This window comes from Acomys russatus, chromosome 2 (genome assembly GCF_903995435.1).
Source record: "Acomys russatus chromosome 2, mAcoRus1.1, whole genome shotgun sequence".
Classification (NCBI taxonomy): Eukaryota; Metazoa; Chordata; class Mammalia; order Rodentia; family Muridae; genus Acomys; species Acomys russatus.
Genome location: NC_067138.1, coordinates 64,702,957 through 64,725,026, shown reverse-complemented (window position 1 = coordinate 64,725,026; position 22,070 = coordinate 64,702,957). Strand labels below are relative to the sequence as shown.

At 43.6% G+C, this 22,070-nt stretch overlaps 1 pseudogene; it reads right to left on the bottom strand.

The window, feature by feature from the left end:
- Positions 1–7,553, bottom strand: part of LOC127198403 (60S ribosomal protein L7a-like) — a 35,048-nt pseudogene extending 27,495 nt beyond the window's left edge.
- Positions 7,554–22,070: the final 14,517 nt, after the last annotated feature.

Sequence of the window (22,070 nt, the reverse complement as noted above, 5' to 3'; positions counted from 1 at the left end):
CTCAAAGGTATCCCTGCAGAAGAGAAAGCTCCCAAGTGGAGTGGACAGCTACCTTCCTTTCCTATATCCTGCTAACAGCAATCCATATTCCTTTGAGGAAGTACTACTTACCTCTTACTTTGGAGAGACTGACCTGACCAGTGACCGAAGAGTCCCATGCTTGTCATGATAGCCAGGATAGTTCAACCTCCTCCGTCACAGGGGCAACTAAATGATGGTCCTGGCATGGGCCTATGATGTGAGTCCTTCCTTAGGATTGATGACAATGAAGCAACACTATGGACTGAATGATGTCACCCTTCTCATTCATATCATCAATATGTTCATGTTTGGGAGATGGGTCTAAACCACTTTATGGCAAGAGAAAGCCAGTGGTCCAGCTTCTCCTTTTTACCAGGACACAAGAAGAAAGTAGCAGCCACTGTCAGGAATGAGGGCTTCCCCAGAACCAACAAAACTAGCACCTTGATCTCAGACTGTTAGCCTAAGACTTGAACCCACAGGCATTTCTTACATTATTCTTTTACTGCACTGAATTTTGAAACATTCTATATTCTATGTTGTCTTTATATGCTTTCACATGATTTATAACTAAAACAAACAAACTTCTTTAACTGCTTTGTTCTTAGGAAACATTTAGTTTTTCACCAGGAAGTAGCCCTGTGTCCTGAATTCGTCCACACACTATGAGGGTTCTAGTCCCTGCTACTACCTAGAGCGCTTTAAGAGACTTCCAGACAATGGCTTCAAGGTTAGTTGTATTGACTTCTTCTTCTCCTACTTCTTCTTCTTCTTCTTCTTCTTCTTCTTCTTCTTCTTCTTCTTCTTCTTCTTCTTCTTCTTCTTCTCCTCCTCCTCCTCCTCCTCCTCCTCCTCCTCCTCCTCCTCCTCCTTCTCCTTCCTCTTCCTCCTCCATCAGATGCTGAGTTCTTTAAAGGCAAGAATGTATGTCTGACTCACCTTTAAGTAGGGCTGCATATTGGATATAATATCTCAGCTACCATACGAGGACCCTCGTACAAGTATGGGCGGAACAGAAGGTAATTTTTCTATTAAGAGAGCTCGCTTCTGCTGTCACACCATGTACCCCTCTCTCCTAAGACTGTTCTCTGACAGAAGTTCGAAGTTCTCTGAGTGCCTTTCAGTAGCAGAAAGAGATCTAGGGTTTTCTTTTTCATAATCTCAATGTTTTCTAGAATATATTAATTACATACAAGAATGGATTCATTATGATTTTTTATACATATACAAAATATATTGCAATCCTATTCATTCTCTTCCCATCACTTTCTCTAGAGTCCTTCCTCTTGCCAACTAGACTCCCTTCTACTTTCAGGTCACTTTTTGGTGTATGTGACCTGGTGAGGTAGGGTTATTTAGAGGAACATAGGCAGGCACTTGTTCACAGGATCAAGTATCCCTTACCGATTGGCACCACTGTCTTTTCCCCTGTTCAACCCTTATCTGCTTATACATCCTCAAAAAGGGTGTTGTTAAAATTCCTTACCAGAAGGAGACATTAAAAAATATCAGCCTCTCTTCCCAAGTTCCCAACAGCAAACCAAGGCACAATTTCACCACAATTTACTCTGAGGGACCAAAGAGTTATCGGGCTTACTCACTGGTCACAAGTGAGGACAAAGCACACAGGGTGCTCGTACCTAAAGGCATCACTGGAAAGCAAAGTCCCTCTCCATCATGGGTGGTACCTTTCCCATGGCTGCATAGCTGGAGCTCTCTTGACCTAGTCTTTCCATGCCTGTATACATTAGCCTCTTACAGGAGCCATGTGTAATAAGACAGAGTTGCATACAACTGGTGGTAGGGAGCAGTTGGAGACTCAGGTGGGGGTCTTGCCATCCTCTGGTGCCTCCATGCTGGGATATGAATAGTGAACCAAGCTAGCAGGAACAATCCTTTTACAAGAGGACACAGCTAACTCCCCAGGAGTGTGGTGACTTGGCTTGGAGGACAGTCATGAACATGGAGTGGTAGATCCCTATGAGCTCCTCCGTATTTTACTTCCAAGTATAGATAGAATTAATCTTGTGATAATCTTATGCAGGTAACTACAGTTACTGTGAGTTCAAGGATGCAATAACCCTGGCATGCCCAGTGTTTCCCACTGATCCCCGATCGCTCCTCCCTGTCTGCAAACTTCTTCAACTTCTTGAGCCCTCTGAGCCTTGGAGGAGGTGTTACAGATGTTCCATTATGGCTGTTTATTCAATTAGTCTTTTATTCTCTGTATTTTGACCAGCTATGAGACTCTAGGTACTGTTGACCACTGCAGACAGAAGCTTCTCAGACCGAAGCTTACAGTGGCACTATTCTCTGGGTATAAATAGTTATTTAGAAGGGAATTTGACAGGCATATCATGTCCATTTATCAAAATAACATCAGTAGGACCAATGCTAAAGCCTATGACCTCCCTAACTAAGATGGAGTTTATCGTACCAGATGTGAAATCCTTCCTATGGAGCAGGTACAAAATCTAATCAGAAAGCATGTGGTTATTCCTATAATAGACTTGTTATTATTGTACCAATGGACTCTTGATTGAATGTCTACTATTCCTGTAGGGTCCACATTTGAATATGATTGTTGGTGACAATTCTTCCACAGCAGACTGTCTAGTGCCTGACAGCACTATAGGGGCTAGGTGACATGGAGGAATCTTCTGGTTCAGTCTTAATATTTGGCTTCTTGATGCGCCACCACCAAGGTGTGTGGCATATTGAGCAACAATGTCTTACAAATGATTTCTAGGGAGCAACCAACAGAAGTGTCTGTTGCCTAAACTGTTTTTGTGTGCTTCAGGAGCTTCCCTGGACAACAATTCATTTGGAAGGAGCTCACTCTGATAGTAGGATTTAATGAGCTATGATTTCTAGGACCAGATTTATTTTTATGTCATCTGAGACACCTGGGCTTTATACAGATTAGAATAGTTGTTCTTAACCTTCCTAATGCTGTGACCCTTCAATACTGTTCTGCATGTTGTGGTGACTCCCAAACCATAAAATTATTTTGATGCAACTTCATGAATTTAATTTTGTTACTGTTATGAATTATAATGTGAATATCTGAAATGCAACCTCCAAAGGGGTCATGACCCACAGGTTGAGAACAGGTGGAGTAAAAGAAAGTCATGGATGAATTTTAATCAAGGACATTTATAAAAATTATTAGAGTACAGTATTAAGGGAGACTGAGATGGAGACAGATGAAGTTGACAGAAAAAAATATCAGTGAGACTTAAAGTGGGTATTTGAGCCAGAGAAAAGGTCATAAAGTCAGAGAGGGACATGGTTGGAGGGAAGATGGAGAGCTTAGCATAGTGAGTGGCCTCATGTCATGGTTAGTCTTGATTGCCAACTGCTTAGAATTAACAATCAGCATGAAAATAAACCCCAGACACATCATCTGGGAGACAGTTTTCAGGTTGGATTAACTGAAGTGGGAGAACTCACCCAAAACTTGGGTCACATCATGTTATCTACTGTGGTCTTGGACTGAGTAAAAAGAAGAAAGTGAACTCATCACTCGAGTTGATTGCATGCTGCTTCCTAACTGTGTATAAGACATGACCTGCTGCCACAAGAGCCTGCTGCCATGGCCTCCCTGCCATGACAGACTGGAATTCAAACTGTAAGGCAGAATAAACTCTCCCTTCTTTAAGCTGCATTTGCTAGGTATTTTGTTGCTATAGAACAATCACTAATATAACTCCCTTATTCTCTCTCTCTCTCTCTCTCTCTCTCTCTCTCTCTCTCTCTCTCTCTCTCTCTCTCTCTCTCTCTCTCTCTCTCTCTCCCCCCCCAGTGAATAACTGCAGCCATCTTTCTTCTTGGTGGACTTCTGCTCTGACTTCTCCTCATTCTTCTCTGTCTTAGCTACAAGCTTCACACTGCCTCTAAATCAGGAGAGAGTGATGCTTTTTCCATGCCCCATAGACTCCTTGGGGGTTACATCTTTGTCAGCATTTCTGCTTCCAGCTCCAGTCACATCAGTTCATGTTTCTTTTATGAAGCAAGGACACCTGATTTCTGTCAGTGGAAGGCTTCAGACCGCCTGATCAGCACTGTGTTCAGACTAGCCATATCAAATAGACAGAGAGAAAAAGCAACCAAACTGGTGATCAGATTCCAAGGTGATGCTGCCAGGACCCCACACCATTTGAGACAGTGGAGATAGATGGAACTGCAGACTCCCATGGAGCTAGGATGACAGCCATTTGCAGCTGTCTGTTCAGGAGCATGGGAAAGCTGAAGACCAGCTGCTGGCCATTTGGCCTTCTAGATCCATCCTTTCCCTTGTGTAGTCTCAGTTTCTCATCACTACACCATCAGGGATCCCTTGGAGTCTCTTCTGAGCTCTCATTATCTACACTGAGTGACACACAGATGTTGTTTTTTGTGTAAACCTGTGGTCCCAACAGTTGAAGACCCACTCTGTGATTCCTTCCTGTACTCGTTAATTTATCAAGATACACTGGCAATCCACTTACTTATTCATACATTCAGACAATATCTACTTGGTCTATAGTCTCTTCTAGATCCAGTGCTCAGTTTTAAGAACATGCACCTAAGCAAAAGACTTTCTGGATCTTAAAAGTTTATCATATGGAGAATGATACAGAATTGGGACTAAATAACTAACATGTGCCAAAGTTTTCGAAGAATGCAGCAAATCCAATAGTTTAGAGTTACTGTTGAAATATACAGCTTTATTCATCTTATATCTGACATATTCCCTGGAGTAAAAGTTAGGTCTTCCATAAATGTATAAGGTCTTCTTCTAGCCAGCTCTATGAGTTGAATTTCTCTGGTAAGGAAGAAGGAGAGAAGCCATTATGAAGAGAGGAAGTTTAAGGGTCAATACTGTAAGTATAACAGAGTATGCTCATTCTTGGGAAGCATAAGGAGTCTCTCTGAGGCTTCCATTGGACTCAGAACATGATAAAGTTCCACTAGGAGAAAAATAGGGAGAACCAGATGGTAGGAGAATTGTGCCATGTCATAGAACTTGGGATATAACATAACAACAACAGCAACAAACCCACTGAAGGTACATAGCAACAATTGTTGAAAGAGTCCCTTGGTCCTGATGTGAGTGAGTTGGGGCAGAAGATGCCCTAGGCTGAGAGGCCTGTGAGGATCTTTCTCGAAGACTGTGCATCTCTTGGCTGAAGGCTGACTGGAATGAGTAGGACCTTCCAAATATGGATTCCTCTCTACCTCAGCAGAGTGTGTTAGGGTCAATGATTCCGGGTGCAGGAGAAGTCTATTTGAGCAACACATTGCCCAAGAAGAAGCAACAGATTGAATACATCAAGGAAACAATTGGTATCCAGTCAATATCAAAATATACCAGAAAAAAAGCATCTGGGTGAAATTCTGTGTTCACCCTACTTTGCTATCACCTAAGCCAGGAGATTACACTAAGAAGCATATTCTTTATTGCTATATTCAAGTGAAATAAAGCAAAACTGTGGATCAAAACGAACAAATCTCATAGGGAAGCACATTTCTGTTTACTCTCTTGGTTATGTGGGGATGAGAGCAGACAAGTAGACGGGAAAAGCTCTGGCCAAAATCCCTTGGTGAGTTAATGCTAGTGCATAGATGGGATGCAGAGTCTCCTGTCAGGCCACCCATTTCCCTGGAGTGACCCATGGCCTCTGCCCATGTCATTGAAGGGGTAGTGAAATTGATTTAGTTGAGTCGGAGCAGGTGGTCTTGCTCTCTGAGAAGAGGAAGCCAGACCTTCTCTGAGGTTCAGTGGACCAAGACTTCACTATTATGCTGACTCATTTCCTATAAGCAAGGCCATTCCCTATCTTGAATGTTGTGTGCCCATGAGGACATTCAAACTGCATTGCCTGGCATCCAAACCTTTTCTTCTTCATGTCTTGCCTTAGACTCCATACTTATATCTCACATAGCTCATCTCTTCTCTGGTTCTCAGCTCTATCTGCAAAGCTTTTAAACAAGTCTGGTGCCACACAGCGTGTACTTAGAGAAGAGGGCCCTGGCATAAAGTTGCCATGGCTCCAATGACTATCTGGATTGGAGGTGTCACTCTTTGACCATAGTTAATTCTTTTCTGTTGTCCGAGTCTGTCCTTCCCTGCCTTCTCTGAGGCTGGGGGTATTACTCTCTTGCTCTATTTCACCCCCATTTCTCCAGATAAACTTCTTGTAACAGGTATCCTCCTTTTTTCTTTGGGTCTTTGTACAGTCCATCACAATACCATTTGTACATCTTTGCTCATGTGCCTTTCTGGAACCCTAGAGACTGCACACTCAGAGAGAAAGACACTGTCCTGCGTATCCTTTCTTTGTTGTTGGTATTACACAGCCTAATATATGATGTACATTGGGAACATCTGCTGTCTGCATAAATTCTGATCCTGAACAGGGGACCGCTGTTCTGACCGCATTTCTCAGGTAAAGCTAAGAGATCCCCGGGATGCTATGTCTCCATGATTGGTCCTTCACATCTCCTATTTCCATGAAATACTCATGAGTACCCGCATACGAGAACACCATGTCTCTGCTATGGAGTTGGTCTACTGTATAACTGAAGAAGGGAAGCAAAGTATTTTGACTGGAGCTGGAGAGATGGCTCAGCAGTTTAGAACACTGGCCGTTCTTCAACAGGATCCGGGTTCAATTCCTACCACCCACGTGGTAGCTTACAATTGTAGCTCCTCCAGTTCCGTGGGATCTGACACTCTCACAGAGGCATACTGCATCACACAGACAGCTACATAAAAGAAAAATAAATGAAATGTAACAAATAAGACATTCTGACCAAGACAGACATTGCTTGGAAGCCCTCACTACCTGGATGAAGTATGCGATGATCTGAAAAGTGTCTGAGCATCTCTGCAACAAAGGACACCGACATTAGCACGTCGTCTGCCACAGAGCAAGTTGCCACTCTCCTTCCTTCAAGGAGAAACAGTTTCAGAGTCTCACAATGCTCCCTGGCTGAGCTTTCCTAAGCATGCTCACTCTCAGCCTCTCTCCTCCCTACTTTCCTGCCTCCCCCTCCCAGTCTCATCTCTGTCTCCTTCACACTTTTCAGCTCTCCATATCTACTAGTTTTTTCTTAGACTGTATCCCAGGAGAAGGAGAAGATTCCTTTAGTGCGTTCCCCTCGCACCCCAATCTGTGGCAACTAGGGACAAGACAGGCATACCTAACCAGATTAAAGCAAGTTGGGAGACAAGTCTAATATCCACTTTTTGCAGCAGTCTGACTCCAGAGCAGCAAGCACCCGGTTTCCTTGCGCTGAGAAAGAGAACTGAGTGGGGCCTTTGACATAAATTCTGCACTGTGTGTTTTTATTACCGCATAATCCGTGCTCGTGCCACTTGTCCGCATACCATGGGTAATGGAAACCTCATGTTCTAGTGATCTGGGCTTCTTCACGGTTAACTCTTGCAGGGCCAGGTATGCAGTCAGGCCAAAGGAAATCCTTCCCGAAAAGGAAGCTGTTTTGTTAGACAGGAAGGCGCTGCCTCCCGTGTTGAAGGAAGTCATAGCGCGGAGTGGGGTTAGCTTAAAGGTAGGAATGTGACAGATTGCCACTGGTTTAGACAGCCATGGAGAGCTCCTCCGGAAGTAAACCATGGCATTGGTGTGCATTCCCTGGCCCAGAGTAGGAGCTACCCTGGATCCATGGAGCTGGCTGCTCCTCCTCATTTCTTGCTCATTCTCTTAGAGCTTTGATTTATTCAGGGGCGGTGGGGGGGGGGGGCAAGGTCTAAGGAGGCAGGCACAGCATGAACGCAGAGCAGAAGGGCATTGCCTTGAGACAGAGTGCGTGTCGTTGATTTGTTCATGGACTGTGGTGGCTCCAAAGAGAAAAATCACTGTCGGTGTCTATGATGGCCAGGAAAAGCCACTAGAGGAGAAGATGCCTGATCTTGACAGTTTTGACAAACAAAGAAATGAGCTTTAAATCAGGTGAACCCAAAGAAGACGTGAAGAGGCCCGTGCAGCCAGAGCAATGTGTGCGCAGGGTCTTCAGTGTGTTCTTATACAGAAGAGGAGGTAGGAGGTGGTGAAGTGGTTGGGGTCTGATGATGGGGTCACCCTGCCTGCAGATCCCAGCCTGCCTAATGGCATTGTGACCCAGTTTCAGAACCTGATGCTTTTGTTTCCTCATCTGTAAGCCAGAGACCTTAATAGCGTCTGCTTCAGAGCGCATGCTGAAGATTAAATAATGAAACATGTAAAGCTGCCCGTCCGGTTCTTAGCACTTTAAAGGCCTGGATGAATGTTGCTCTGCCTGTGCTACCAGGGAACAAAGGACACCCTGGAATGATCAGGACACATGTTGTTCAGAGACAATGGAAAGACCCAAGGTTAGCCAGGGGACAGATGGTGAAGGAACTAGAAGCTGCTTCAAGGATTTGGATGTGATCCTCAGGGTCATGGGAAAGCTTTAGAGGTTAATTCACTCAGATACTGTTCTCCAGTTGGTTCCCCCCTTGGAAGAACCTCCCCATAAAGCCTTTTTTAAAAAAATCCTCCACTGGGGATACTATCTCGGTGTTGCTTGTCTCTTTCCAAACAGAAATATCAGCCCCATATGGCTTGGCCCCCATTCCCTGCACTATCTGGCCACCTCCTTCTGCTTCTAGGCCTGCCCTATGATTCAAGAGTCTGCACCCAGGTTTTCCTTCTCGTCATTTCCAACCTAGGTCCATAATGACAGAAAAGGGAAGCGGAACCCAAACCCTTATCTCTTCAGAGTTCTAGGCCTCAAAGCAAAGTTTAGAGAAAACAGTGTCTCCTTGTCCCAGTTAGGACAAAGTCACCTGACAAGTGAAAGCCCCTGGAACCTGGCCACAAAGTGAGGATGCAGCCTCCGAGTAATGCTGATGGGATGTGAGTGGCCTCTCACCAGTGGAGGCTCCAGGTCTGTTTGTGGGGTCATCAGGGTAATAGATCCTGGCACTCGGCTCTCGCTGTCTTTGCAAACGTCACTTTCATTTTATTGTACATTAACCCCAATCTCTTCACAAGCTCTAAAATAAAACTTTGCAAACAAGCAAGGTCCATCTGCTGTGCTGTTAAAAATACCCCTGCGTGAAAAATCCCAAAGCATTAGCTAAACCCACAGTAAGGGTTGTCAGAGTGGGCTCACCTGAAGATGCCTGTCATTAGGAGGCAGGGGCCTTTCTTCTCCAGGGGGTAGATTGATACCAGGTGGAAAGGTCAGAATTCAAAATTCCCTAGATGGATCAGATTTCAAATATTGCCCCTCATGTCCTTTAGAGGCCCACATATGGCTATCACTATGTACTTTCAATGGGTCTTATCCTACAAGCTCAGGGAAGATTCATTCTCTAGTTGAGAACGAAAGAATGCACGGGCAGTGATTAGCAGGTAAAAGGCTCTATGACGTCACTTAGTAAACAGGACTCTTATTCACTTCTTGCTCCACTCCGTGACAATTTCATTACTGAGTAAGAACACTTCTCCATGTTCCTGCCAGCAATCTGCAGGTTGGGTCTCATTTCCTCTCCTGAAAAAGCAACCCCCAGCCGTGAGTTTTTCAACTGATCCAATTCTGCTGCCATACTGCCCAGCCCATCTATCACAGCAATTTGTCCAAATGCCACTCCAGCATCCAGGCCTCTGTATCATGTATTTTGAGATTGCACAGTTCCTGAGGCCCTTGTAAAGCAAACCTTTCATGAATAAATCAGGAAATACCCTGATGCATGCTTTATGTAGAGGAAGATATTCTATTTAGGTCACGCAGGGAAGTTCTGCCAAGTTTGCTAAAATGAACAGATCCCCTGAGTGCTGTCTACGTCTTCACATTCGGAAACACCAGCAAGCATCTCCCAGACCCCTGCGGCTGTGCTCCACAGACTTGGAGGGCTCCAGGTCTGAAAATATATATATAACAGTTTGAACACCTGAGGCGCCAGAGACTTTCAAGTCAGAAGCCAGGGGATGAGTTTTGCTAGTCCACGGGAGGAACTTTGCAAATGGAAAAAGGGTCCAACGTGGAGCCCCGGGGCAACAGGACTTCTGCAGGCAAAGGAGGAAGGAAGAAGCAAAATTACAGTGTGTCTGTTCTCTCAGCCTGTATTTTGAATCCACTTAAGAAAGTCCCGTACTTTGTTCAAGTTCAAAGCACTGCAATTGACTTTTTTGAGTCTCTCCCCAACACAGGATGTGGCCTAGTGCACCCCCACTCCCTTTGGCCATGGAAAGTCTCCTGATAAGAATAAGGATTTCCAGCCAACCTCAAATTAGAGAGGGTTATCTGGGGTAGAAAAATGCAGAACAAAATGCTGAGCCATCCCCCTTCCCTTTTAGGAGGGCAGGCAAGGCCAGCTTCTTTTACCCAGAAAAAGCCTTGTGAGATCTGAAGACCTAATGTGAAGAGGTTCATGGAGCCACTAAGTCAGAGCATGGAGAAGTGGAGATGCTCGAAGAAGCTAAGTTCCATACGTAGACAGGGTCTAAGACAATGGGCCTTGTTGAATCAAAAGCTGATGCTTTGGGGGTGCCAGGATTTATCTTAGGCAGTGCTGTGTGTTGATTGGTCATGCAGGGACCCATGTCTAACAAAACTCACAGGAAATAATACTCAGACAACAACAACAACAATAATTGAAGCCTTTCAGCCTGTTCTTGGAACGCCTGGTTTAGAGTGACTCTTTGGGGGAAGTGAAAAGTAACCTGAAGGTTATCTGTAAGTATAGAATTTGAGCAGACACTTTGTTTGTATTGAAGTCTCCAACCTGAATGGGTACCTATTCTGCAGCTTTGTCCCTCAGATTGTGTTCAATTGCTGAAGACTCTTCCTTGTTTCTAGTACGTGCTCCCAAACATCTTCCTTCAGTTGACACTTTCTTCCTTAGCTTTGCCAGTGCCCAGATTTAGAAGCCTGAACTCTTTTGAGAACCCTTTTAAAGGTCTCATTTCATACCTGCCCCCGAAGTTTTAATCTCCATAACCATTTGTTGCCAAGTTAAAGGTTTCAGTTATGTTTGGTCACAGACATTATTGACTTGATTTCTTATTAATAGTTGTCCCTTGGCACACATGAGATATGGTTCCAGGGTACTCGGAGTATGAAAACCTGATGATGATCAGGTCCCTTATAGGAAACTGAGTGGTTTTTGTCTGTAACCCACTCACATCCTCTCAGGTACTCTAAGCCATCTCTAGGTCATTAATAATAGCCAACACAATAGAAATGCTGTACCGACAGCTGTTGTGCCCACTGTTAAGGGAATAACGGCAAGAAAAGTGTTGCATATATTGCTCATGGACACATTTCAAAAACATTTTTTTTTTTGATTCACAGCTGAATTCATGCTTCAGACCCATAAACATGGAAGGTAGAGTGAATTATCTTTTCAGAGTATCACTGTTTTTCAAGTTCTTCTGAATGTAAATTTCAGGTTGTTATACCACCTGATTCAGAAGTTTGAGTCCACCATTTCAGTCTCTCTCTCTCTCTCTCTCTCTCTTCTCTCCAAATCCATGCTGTTGTGCATTTTCGGGAAGCACTGTATACCCCAGCTTAACTTCATCTTTATAGTGAATAACCTTGGGCAAGATTCTTCATTCATAAAATGCTAGCCAAAACATTTGTCTCCTGAACCTGGGCAGAAAGAAAAATGTAGAGAATTCGTGTTGAAGCATGGTGTGAACTCTGAATTGTTATATGACTGCAAAGTGATTTTGTTGAAGCTTCTTCAAGTAATATGTCTGCATTTTCCCTGCCTTTCTCAGCACTCGTGCTGCTGTCTGGCACACAGTAGACAATCAATAAGGCTTGGTTGCTGATGGTTGTCTCGTAAATGAGAACCTGGATCTGGGAACCAATTCTCCAAGGAAACAGGAAAGGACTTGAAAGAGCATGCATGTTTTTTTTTTCTCACTAGGAGGGTAATTTGAGCTCAAATGATAAAAATTTAGAAAATGCATATGAAGAAAATTTAAATAATATGGCATATTAACAACCTGTTAGCACATGGTTGTGTTAAATTGAGCACTTGACTTGAATTCCATCTTTCTCATTCCCTTCCCCCCCTCTCTCTTTGACTGACACACACAGTCCTGATTTGTCAAAGATTTACACCAATTCTTTAAGTGCTGACTATAGCTCAGATCTGAGTACCTTTTTTTCTCCATAGGCAAAGGGAGAGACCATTAACTCTCTGTCAAATGTATTTATTAATTTACAGAAATTTTAGAAATGCCATAGAAGGCCTATGAAGCCTCCTTTTCTTTTGGTTTTATCTTTAAGTTAATAAAAGTGAGATAATATTTATTCAGTCATTTTTATATGCCAGACATTAGTCCCAGCCTCTTATACATATTAGCCTATTTTGTCCTTGTGGCCCCATGATTGGCAGATGCTACTGGTATCTTGATTTCTGCATGGCTAGCTGATAGCAACTGTGTATCTACAATTCTACAGTCTAAACAGTTCTGAAAATGAGACCTTTTTGGCAAGTTCAGTGCAGTCTTGCTCTTAAGGTAAAACAATCCAATGTGAAATGAAGCTATGTGTGATCTTTATTTGTCCTCTTGCGGATGGCCAACTTTCATTGCTCCCCTCCCAATTACTATGCTTGATTCTGGGATGCTATCCCAGAGTCCTCTAAGGTCTTATGTACACACACCTGCCTTACATACAATTTAAGGAATTTTGCATCAGCTAGATCTCTATGATTTCAAGGCCAGCTGGAGTATCATATTAAATTCTAAGCCAGCCAGGGCTACAAAGTGATCCCTGCCCCCAACAAAGAAATTTTGCACCCCAATTTACATTCCAATCCAAAGGTTTTAGGTCTGTAATTTTTGTGCATTTGCTATTACTTCTAAATGGAAAAACCAGTTCCTAGAGCCACAAAAGAGCTTACCCAAGCAGGACCAGGATTCTAATTCAGAATGGTGACTGACTTTACAGTCCATCTTTATATTATTATTTTTAAATTACCATTAATTTTTTATTTTTATGTGTATGGATGCATTGCCTGCATGTATATTTGTATACTATATGTGCCTGGTGGCCTTGGAGTCCAGAGGAGTACTTCAGATGCCCCGAGATTGGAGTTACAGATAATTGTGTGCTGCCATGCATGTTCTGGGAATCAAATCTCGGTTGTCCAGAAGAGCGCCTAGTTCTCTTAACTGCTGAGACATTTCCCCACCCTCTTTATAATTTTATTCTCCGAGATATGGTCTTACTTTGTAGCCAGGCTGGCCTGGAGCTTGCTATATAGAGCTGGCTGGCTTCAAACTCATAGAGATCTCCCTGCCTCTGCCCCCTGAGGCTGAAATTGAATTAAAGGTAAGTACCTGGCTTGACAGGCTCTCATTCAAGTCTCATCCAAAAACATGTGTATAGCCTTTTCCAGCGTACTCTCTTTGAAAGGTCTGCATAGATTTTACAGTGAAGACAAATGAGATTTGCAGAATCCTTTGACTTGGCCCAGGTCCCACCCTCAAACACTACAGAATTACAATGCAGGTGAAAGTCTGCTGATGATTCTAATCCTATTTTTACCCAGTGTCCTCTTGGCTGACCTGAGGTTACCTGGCTAATTCACAGTTTGTATGCTAGCAAAGAGTTACTTTTCCATGTATGCCAGCATGGCTTCTCAAGCTAGTCACACAAAAATGATTCTACTTCCTTCCAATTATTTCTTTAAAGATTTATTTATTTATTTATTATGTATACAGTGTTCTGCCTGCATGTACAGCTGTAGGCCAGAAGAGGGCATCAGATCACATTACAGATGGTTGTGAACCACCATGTGGTTGCTGGGAATTGAACTCAGGACCTTTAAAAGAGCAGGCAGTACTCTTATCCACTGAGCCATCTCTCCAGCCCCTCCTTCCAATTCTTCAGAGACCCCAAACTAGGTTAACTCAGAGTACAAAATCTTGGCGATCCTAAACTGAACAACACACTACAATTTCCCAGCCAAGGCATAGGGCTCAATCAACATTTCTTATATCAGGCACAGAGAGATTAAGACAAGATTTTTGCAGCTACCAAACCCTCTTGTTGGAATAAAATAGTGGTAAGAGTGAAAGGGGCACTGAAACATGACAGCAATGACCAGAGGCCTTAACTCTGGCTCTTTAGGCTTAGACTAAGTGTGGCTCTGAACTGCCTGGAGACACTCACATGTTCCACCAATGTCACACAAATATTCCATGTGCTCAGAAGTTTCATACATTGAAGCCCAGAGACACAGTATTATTATCAAGACATTTGATGTGAAATCGCATGGGGCTTGGGACTTATCTCATTTTAGGATAGCTCAATCTTGTAAATATAGCAAAATGGTGCAACTGACAGACGATTGTTCAGGTGCTAAGCGGCACTGTAGAAAAAGAAATGCTCTGTTGCCTCTGTGCTCAGCTTGCCTGGATTGCTATCACTGGTCTCCTGCCCCATATGCAGAGTGAGAGAAAGATAATCCTTTCTATTGTTTTTTTTCCTTTCCATCTTGCAACTGAATGTTTTCCACTAAGCCATTTCCATCCCAATGGACTAGAACTCAACAGTTCCTGCGTGTCTTCAACTCAGCAATATCATACATACCAAAAGAGCCCATTCATAGTTGCGGAGACATGCTCACACTTTACCATTTAGTTTAGTTTCTGTTTCTGAAGTTAGATTCTGCTTTTGTTCTGCTAAGGCAACCTGGTTGAAAGAAGTCAACTCCATAGAGTTAAATAGCAAAAAAGACACACAAAGTGGCTGAGACTTGAACCCTGGGCCTTGTGTACAGAAGCAAGTACCCTCCTGTTTGGGTGATGTCCCATGATGAGGTACCTATGACCCTGTGGACATTCAGATCACTGATGGCAAAAATAGCATGGTCCTCTCCCACCCATCCTGACAGGAAGTCCTACAATGCTTCCACTGTCTCCTTGGCTTGGCTTGCTTCCCTCAGACATGACAGAGATGAAGGGCATTAAAAGCAAGTTTTGGCCATCACCACTCAAATTTTAGCCAAACATCTTCTCTCTCCCTGTGTTCTCAGCATTAGGCTCCACATCTGCTTACCGAACTTCCTGTCCTTGGCTGTGCCTCTAATAACTGAAGAGGTTAGGGGGGAGTTCTTCAACATAGGACTGGAACGTATTATCCAGTTCCTTAAAAGTTAGATAGAATGGACATACAGTAAGGCAGTAAGTGAATCACAATGGGGGGGGGGGCTTTTAACAACCCTCTATGGGTCACTTGGGCAAGGCACAGCTCTGAATCCTATAGGCCTTCTCCACTTCTTCATGGTGAGGCTTTGGAAAGTGACTCACATGTCCCCACACTCTTTTGTGCTATTCTGTGGGGTATGTGAATCATTAATGAATAGCAACTCCTTTTCCTCCTCAAGGACAACCTTGAGGACCAGAGATCAGCTTCATGAAGTGAGGAGAGGAGAGAAGAGGACGCCTTCTGTAGTGCCCTTCAGGGTTTCACAATCACCGTCTATCTGAGGCCAGTCCGTCACTTCTCCTTTATTCAGGCTTCCAGCCCCTCACAGGCCAGTCCTGCTCCTCTTTCTTACTTGTGTCTCATTTCCCAGCACTAAGACTGGGATCCTGCTTCTGACAGGAACTTAGACCGGCCGCTGAATGTCTAAGCTACCGAGTCATTCAAGGGACACAATTGGGAAGTAAAAGTACATCCTGATATTTATCTTCTGTGGGAAGCCAGCTCAACAAGAGCTGACAGAGTTCTTTCCTTTGGACAGTTTCATGAATCAGAGATGGTCCCTCCCCAGACTAAATATCAGATGTCTACTTGTTTTGGGCAATGTGGACCACAGGAAAATACAGAACTCTCGTTGGATTGCAGCATCACTTGAAGTCAGGAGTTCTCTGGCTGCACCTCTAATAACCTGAGACTTCCAAATATGATCCTTGGAGCTCACTTCAAACTAATTGAATCTAAAACTGAAGCTGAGGTTTAAGCACAGGTATTTTTTAAAGTTGTCCAGGTGAGACTCCTAGACAACAAGGATGAGAGGCGCCTTCTAAATGACGGTTAAGCACTAACGTTCTTTTTGACCTTGTTTCATCACTCTCAGCTCTGTGGATCTCAATTTTCCACCTGCAATGTTAGGAATCATTATACACCCCTCTACAGTCTTCATGAAGGTTATATGAGATGATTTACACTAAGAGTAAGCTTGTGTGCCACAATGTCACTGTTTATATTAGTGTCACTATTTTATTTCTATTTGATTTCACCATCTTAGAATGCTTAGGTACCAAATATATGCTAGTTACTTTGATTAACAAATACATATTTCACCTAAAATGTGACAAAACTTGTAAAAGATAATACATAAGTGAGTCATACCCACTACCTCTCTGTAAAGCAAACCATGCGTGCCAAAACACCTGCTATATGTTAAGCTCTTTATATATGTTGTCCCATATAGGACTTCCACTCGACCCATGAAAGGATCATCACCAAAATTTAGAGGTAAAGAAACTGAGGTCTAGAGTGGTTATCTACACAGTCTTTTGTTGTCAGTGTGTGACAATCTGAATTTGTACTCAGGTATTACTGTTTCCAGGTTTGTTCTCTGACCATTGTGTCATCTGTGAAGACCTAGTTGATTGTGTCAGATGTGATCTTGTCCCTTCTACAAACTGTTCTAGTTTGCTAGCTTTCTGGTGCTGTGATAATCAGCATTTGGGGGAAGAAATGTTTTATTTCATCTTGCAGGTTATAGTTTATCACCAAGGGGAGTCAAGGCAGGAACACAAGACTGGAACTTAAAGCAGAAACCAGGAACTCAAGGCAGGATCTTGAAGCAGGAATCTCCGAGGAACACTGCTAACTGGCTTGCTCCCAGGCTCACTCTTAATTAACTTTCTTTCTTTTTTTCTTTTCTTTTATTAATTCATTCATATTATATCTCAATAGTAATTCCATCCCTTGTATCCTCCCATTCCTCCCTCCCTCCCACTTTCCCCCTACTCCCTTCCCCTATGACTGTGACTGAGGGGGACCTCCTCCCCCTGCACTATCTCAGAAAACTGGGAATAGGGCTTCCTCATGACCTAGCTATTCCACTCCTTGGAATATACCCAGAAGATGCTCCAGCACACAACAGGGACATTTACTCAACCGTGTTCATAGTGGCCTTATTCATAATAGCCAGAACCTGGAAACAGCCTAAGTGTAACTCAGTAGAAGAATGGATAAAGAAACTGTGGTACATTTACACTATGGAATTAGCTTTCTTATACACCCCAGGCCCATCTGCCTATAAATGGTATCATTCACTGCTGATCGAGCCCTTCTACATCAATTAATAAAGATGAAAATGCCTGCAGACATGCTCATGGGCCAATCTGATGAAGGAAGTTCCTCAGTTGAAGTTTTCTTTTCCTAGGTGTGTGCCGACTTGACAACCAAAATTATCCATGGTACGAACCTTATAGGGAAATGGACAGAATGAATTATGTCAAGCACAGAACAAGCTGAAAAGACTTTCCAAGGGAAGTGAAAACCCATTTGGGCCTTCGAGTGGAAAAAGAATGCTTCGCCAGCTGGTAAGAGAGGTTAGGGGGCAAGAACATTCTTGGCAGGAGAACCCAACGTGAACAAAACAAGGGCAAGGACACACTGAGATGAATTGGGGCGTCTGTGCCTTCCCAACACTCAGCTATTTCATCATCATTCTTTATCTCTTGTGTTCTTCTCTTAACCAAACGTCTTTCCTTTGGAGGAGAGCTCCTGGAGGGACCGGAATGTCATATTAGTAATGTCCTCCCTCCCATGGTTGACTTGTCATTAACAGCTAAGATTTCTCATTCATTCTGGCTACTGTTCTACTGGTGTCTGTGGGAGTTCTACATGTCAACCAAATGTCAAACTTGCAACAAGGAGCACCAGCATGGACAGGGGTTTTCTTCTCTCCCTTCATTTTAGACAAAGCGGGTGTGTGTGTGTGTGTGTGTGTGTGTGTGTACACACATGCAAACAGACATGAGAAAGAGCCTGAAGGATTCAGTTAGGTCCAGTTCAAAAACTACCTACGAGGCTCAGTTCATTTTTCTTTGCTAACCAGACTTCATGTCCCATCTGCTCCATGCAAGGCCAATGCCAATTTCTCTTTCATCATCCATGTTTGTGGCTGAGCTATCTGCGGTGGCAGAAAATGAATACTCTCTGTAGATCTCAGCTCTAGGGTGGCCACTTCCAGTCTGCTTGCAAAATGTCGCTGTGCTACCACCTTACAGCCAAGCAGAATACACACTGCTGTCTTGATCTCCTTTGCATGGGAAAGCCATGGGAGGGAAAGAAGATTCTCCCTTTGGAGGAAGTCTGTTCCAAGGTATTTTTTTCAATCCTGGTGAGAGCTGCAAGAAAAACATAAGAAAAAAAAGAAAGAAAGAAAGAAAGAAAGAAAGGAGGAAAGCTTAATATGAACTGTGATTTTTCCACTGGTGCTTTTTTCAGCTTATGCTATTTTCTTTAAGGTCTCCAATTCCTTAGGAAGAATAACAACAACAAAATGTGTGTGTTAACCATGCGGCCCCAGAGGTCAGATCAAACTGCTGATTGGAGACTGAGGTTAATAATGGGTTCATTCCTCAGTGACCTATGCAGGCAGGCTTGCAATCCAATGAAGGAGATCCTGTGCAAAGTCCAGTCCCAGAAGGAATCTCCTGTAGCCCTGCTGCTTGGATTCCCATAGGAGAGACCCCAAGCTCCAGACTGATATCTGCAAAGGACTCAGCGAGAGGGTTACAGGAGCTGAATGCATTGACCGATGTCAAATTTTGTAGTGTGGAGGAGAAGAAAGCTCTTAGAAAGTAGGAGCCTAGGCTTATTATTGTTGGAAGAGAGGACATGGAAACTTGGCTTCTCCTCTTTGGCTGAAAGACTCCAGCTTCGTGTTGAAGGACCCAGATGGGACAAGTGAGAGTCTCTCTCTCTCCCTAGGCAATGGGCAGATACAAAGCATGGGTAAAATCACCATTGATGCTGAGACACTCTGTGAGCTTCTATTGTAAGCACCTCCTGGTGTTCATTAGATCCCACAATTAGTAGCTATTGCACTCTTGTCTGTTGTCTGAACTGTCTTGATCAGAAAGGCAGTCAGTCTAATAGCCAGTCTGATCACCGTCGTGGCTGCCTATAGTTCTTGGACACCAGGACTATGTAAAGGATTGGAGCTGGTTGTCTTACCTGAGGTTGCACCTTTGGGAGACAGAATTGCTTGATGCTACTTGTTTCAGAAAAAAATTTTTCTGTTTTTTTGGAATTAGAAGACTTGACGGACCATTTTCTCTTTGACCAGAGGGGAGGCAGTTCCCCTGATGGAAGGTCTGCTGTGACTGGTGGCAAGCTGAATATTGTCCCAAAACACAGGTCTTAACGAATATGATTGGTTCAAACTGAATGGCTGTCATTGGCTAAATAAATGATACTGACATCTTAGGCTACAGGAGCAGGCCACTCAGGCTTTGTCAGTGAGTCAGCAGGGTGGTACTCTCTTGTGCTGCCTTCCCTGATGTGGCAAGCTAGCTCAGAGTAAGAGTAGTCTGTCATCCCTGGTACCTGGGGAACTGATCTGATGGGTTTTTGTGTTTAGGTGCTGTGCAAATCTAGCACCCCTGATTATTCAGCATCCGGTACTGTTCCACCACCTATGTCCAGGCTCCCAAACAGCCCAACTTATGTTCCTGGGCCTCCAACTTTGGACTCCTAGAGTGTCTTCAACTTCTTGACAGCCAGGTAGGTCGGGTAGCCTGGGAAAATCCCTGCAGCTGGGTCCCAGTTTACGGAACTCCACAGTAAGCATCATAATAACCCCTTGTGTGATTGCCACCCACTTCCTGAGCGATGAAAGCTGGCAAAAGGTGCTTGACAGCTTGCAGAGCTAGCTCCAACTTCCCCAATAGCAGCACCCATGGGCCTGAAACACCATTACTTTAGGCCTCCTCTTTAGCCTTCTCAGAAGTCTCACTTCTCTGTGGGAGCCTGTTCCATGATGTCTCTGCCACAGCTCTTCTCATGAGAGGCAGATGTCTGTGTTGGGGGTCTGGCTGTGGATGAAACCAGTTCAGAATCAGAATGGTCCTTCAGGCACTTAAGCCTCGAAATACTATCTCAACAGAAGCAAGACCCCCATGTCACCTTGCTCATAGCCACTGACAAGTAAATGTGTACCATGTGACAGTGGCTGTGGTAAAGGGAAAACGGGGAGCAAAAGCAGAGATGACAAGAGAACAGGCCCTAGCCTGCTAAGTTTGAGTGAACTGTCAAATCTGGGGGCCAAGGATCTCAGTGCCTAGGCCAAGAGATGTAATATGTTCCTCTTAAGGGCTAAGAGTCCAAATTCGTAGTGCCTGCATGGGGACAATGGCATTTGTAGGGCCCAAGTCCTGACATCTAAATCCCTCACATCTCCCTCACACCTACCTACTCCCTACCAGCCCTGACAGACACAGGGGAATGAAGACTGGTGGAGACCAGCATGGAAGACCTTGTCACTCACTCTATCCAGGAGGAAGGAAATGATTAGCTAGCTTGGTGGTGAGAGGACTTTGTGATACAGAGTTAAGAGACCTAGAACAAGGATCCAGGGAGAAAACCTGAATGTCATCACTGTAGAGATGAAATGGTCTCTTTAGTTTGCTTGCAGTGATTTTGTGTTGGGGAAGTACATGCGTTTCCCAATATAAAAATAGATGCTAAACGCACTGTGCAATCTAACACAGCTCTTTCAGGGTCCAGGGGCCATAATCTCAGCATCAGGTGTGATCTCAGATTCCTCAGTTCCATAGCCATGTGTTCTTGACTCATCATATACTTCAGACTGTTTCCTCATCTGTGAAAAGGAATAAATAGCAAAAGGCAGGATGTTAAGGGAACAAATACGTTATGTGTAAACTAGTAATCATTTCCCCCATCTGTAAATCCAAACTATCTATTAACAGTCCTGTCCCTGATGCCTTTATTTTAACCTTTAGTCACAGAGAGCCTCTGAGAGTCTTAAAAGCAGACAGCATGCTGGATACAGATGGGATGAGAGGATGGAGGTGAAGGGATGGAGGAGCCAAGAACAGTTCCCAGGTTTCTTCCTTCAGCAACATTGTGAGAATCAGTACCAGTGATCAAGCTGAAGAACAGAATTAGTAATTCTGAGTCAGGAAGCTTGAGATTTCTCTAAGAAATCCAAGAGAAAGGCTGGTGTGGTGATGCAGCAGGCAAAAGTACTTGCCACCAAACCTGATGACCACAAATTGGCTTCTGGTCTCCAAGTGCATGTTCAAGCACACACACACACACACACACACACACACACACACACACACACACACACACACACACACACACACATGCACACGCACGCCGCATGCGCACAAGCAGAGGAACACACACAAACACACACACATCACCATCATCATAATTGTAATAGTAAAAAATTAAAAATAAACAATTCTAAGAGAAGACAATGATCACTATCAAGGGTATATAGAGACAGTAAGAGAAGTGTCACTGTTTTGAAAATAGGAATCTCACATCTTTAATGTTTTAAGGCTTAGTTTTTGAATAGCGTTTGGGTAGCTATTGGGTCAACATCCATTGATTCCAAACATTTAAGAGGGAAGTAATGCATAAAAGTTATAGCTAGACTGTGTAATGGAGAATGGCACTATCCAGGCACACAGAAACATGGCTCATGGGCCAGCCACCCTCAGCTAAAAAGAGCCACAAGAAATGTGTCATAGAAAACAAAAGGGCTCAGCTAGCCCTGGGGCCAACTCTGATGACTCTCCAGGGGAAACTATACCTCTTTCTTAGACAAGTTCTTTGGCCTTCTAGATTCTTGTTTCCTGGAAATTTAGGTTGATAAAATAGGATATGAACTAGAATACTAGTTTACTTTTTCTTCTTCCATATTCTGGTTATCAACTGAAAAAAATTAATATTGATTAAAAAGTTTAAGAAAGTAGCCAAATGTCAGATTAAAAAACAGTATTTTTCCCTTGTCCGTGAAAAATACCAATTAGTAGCACATATTAAAT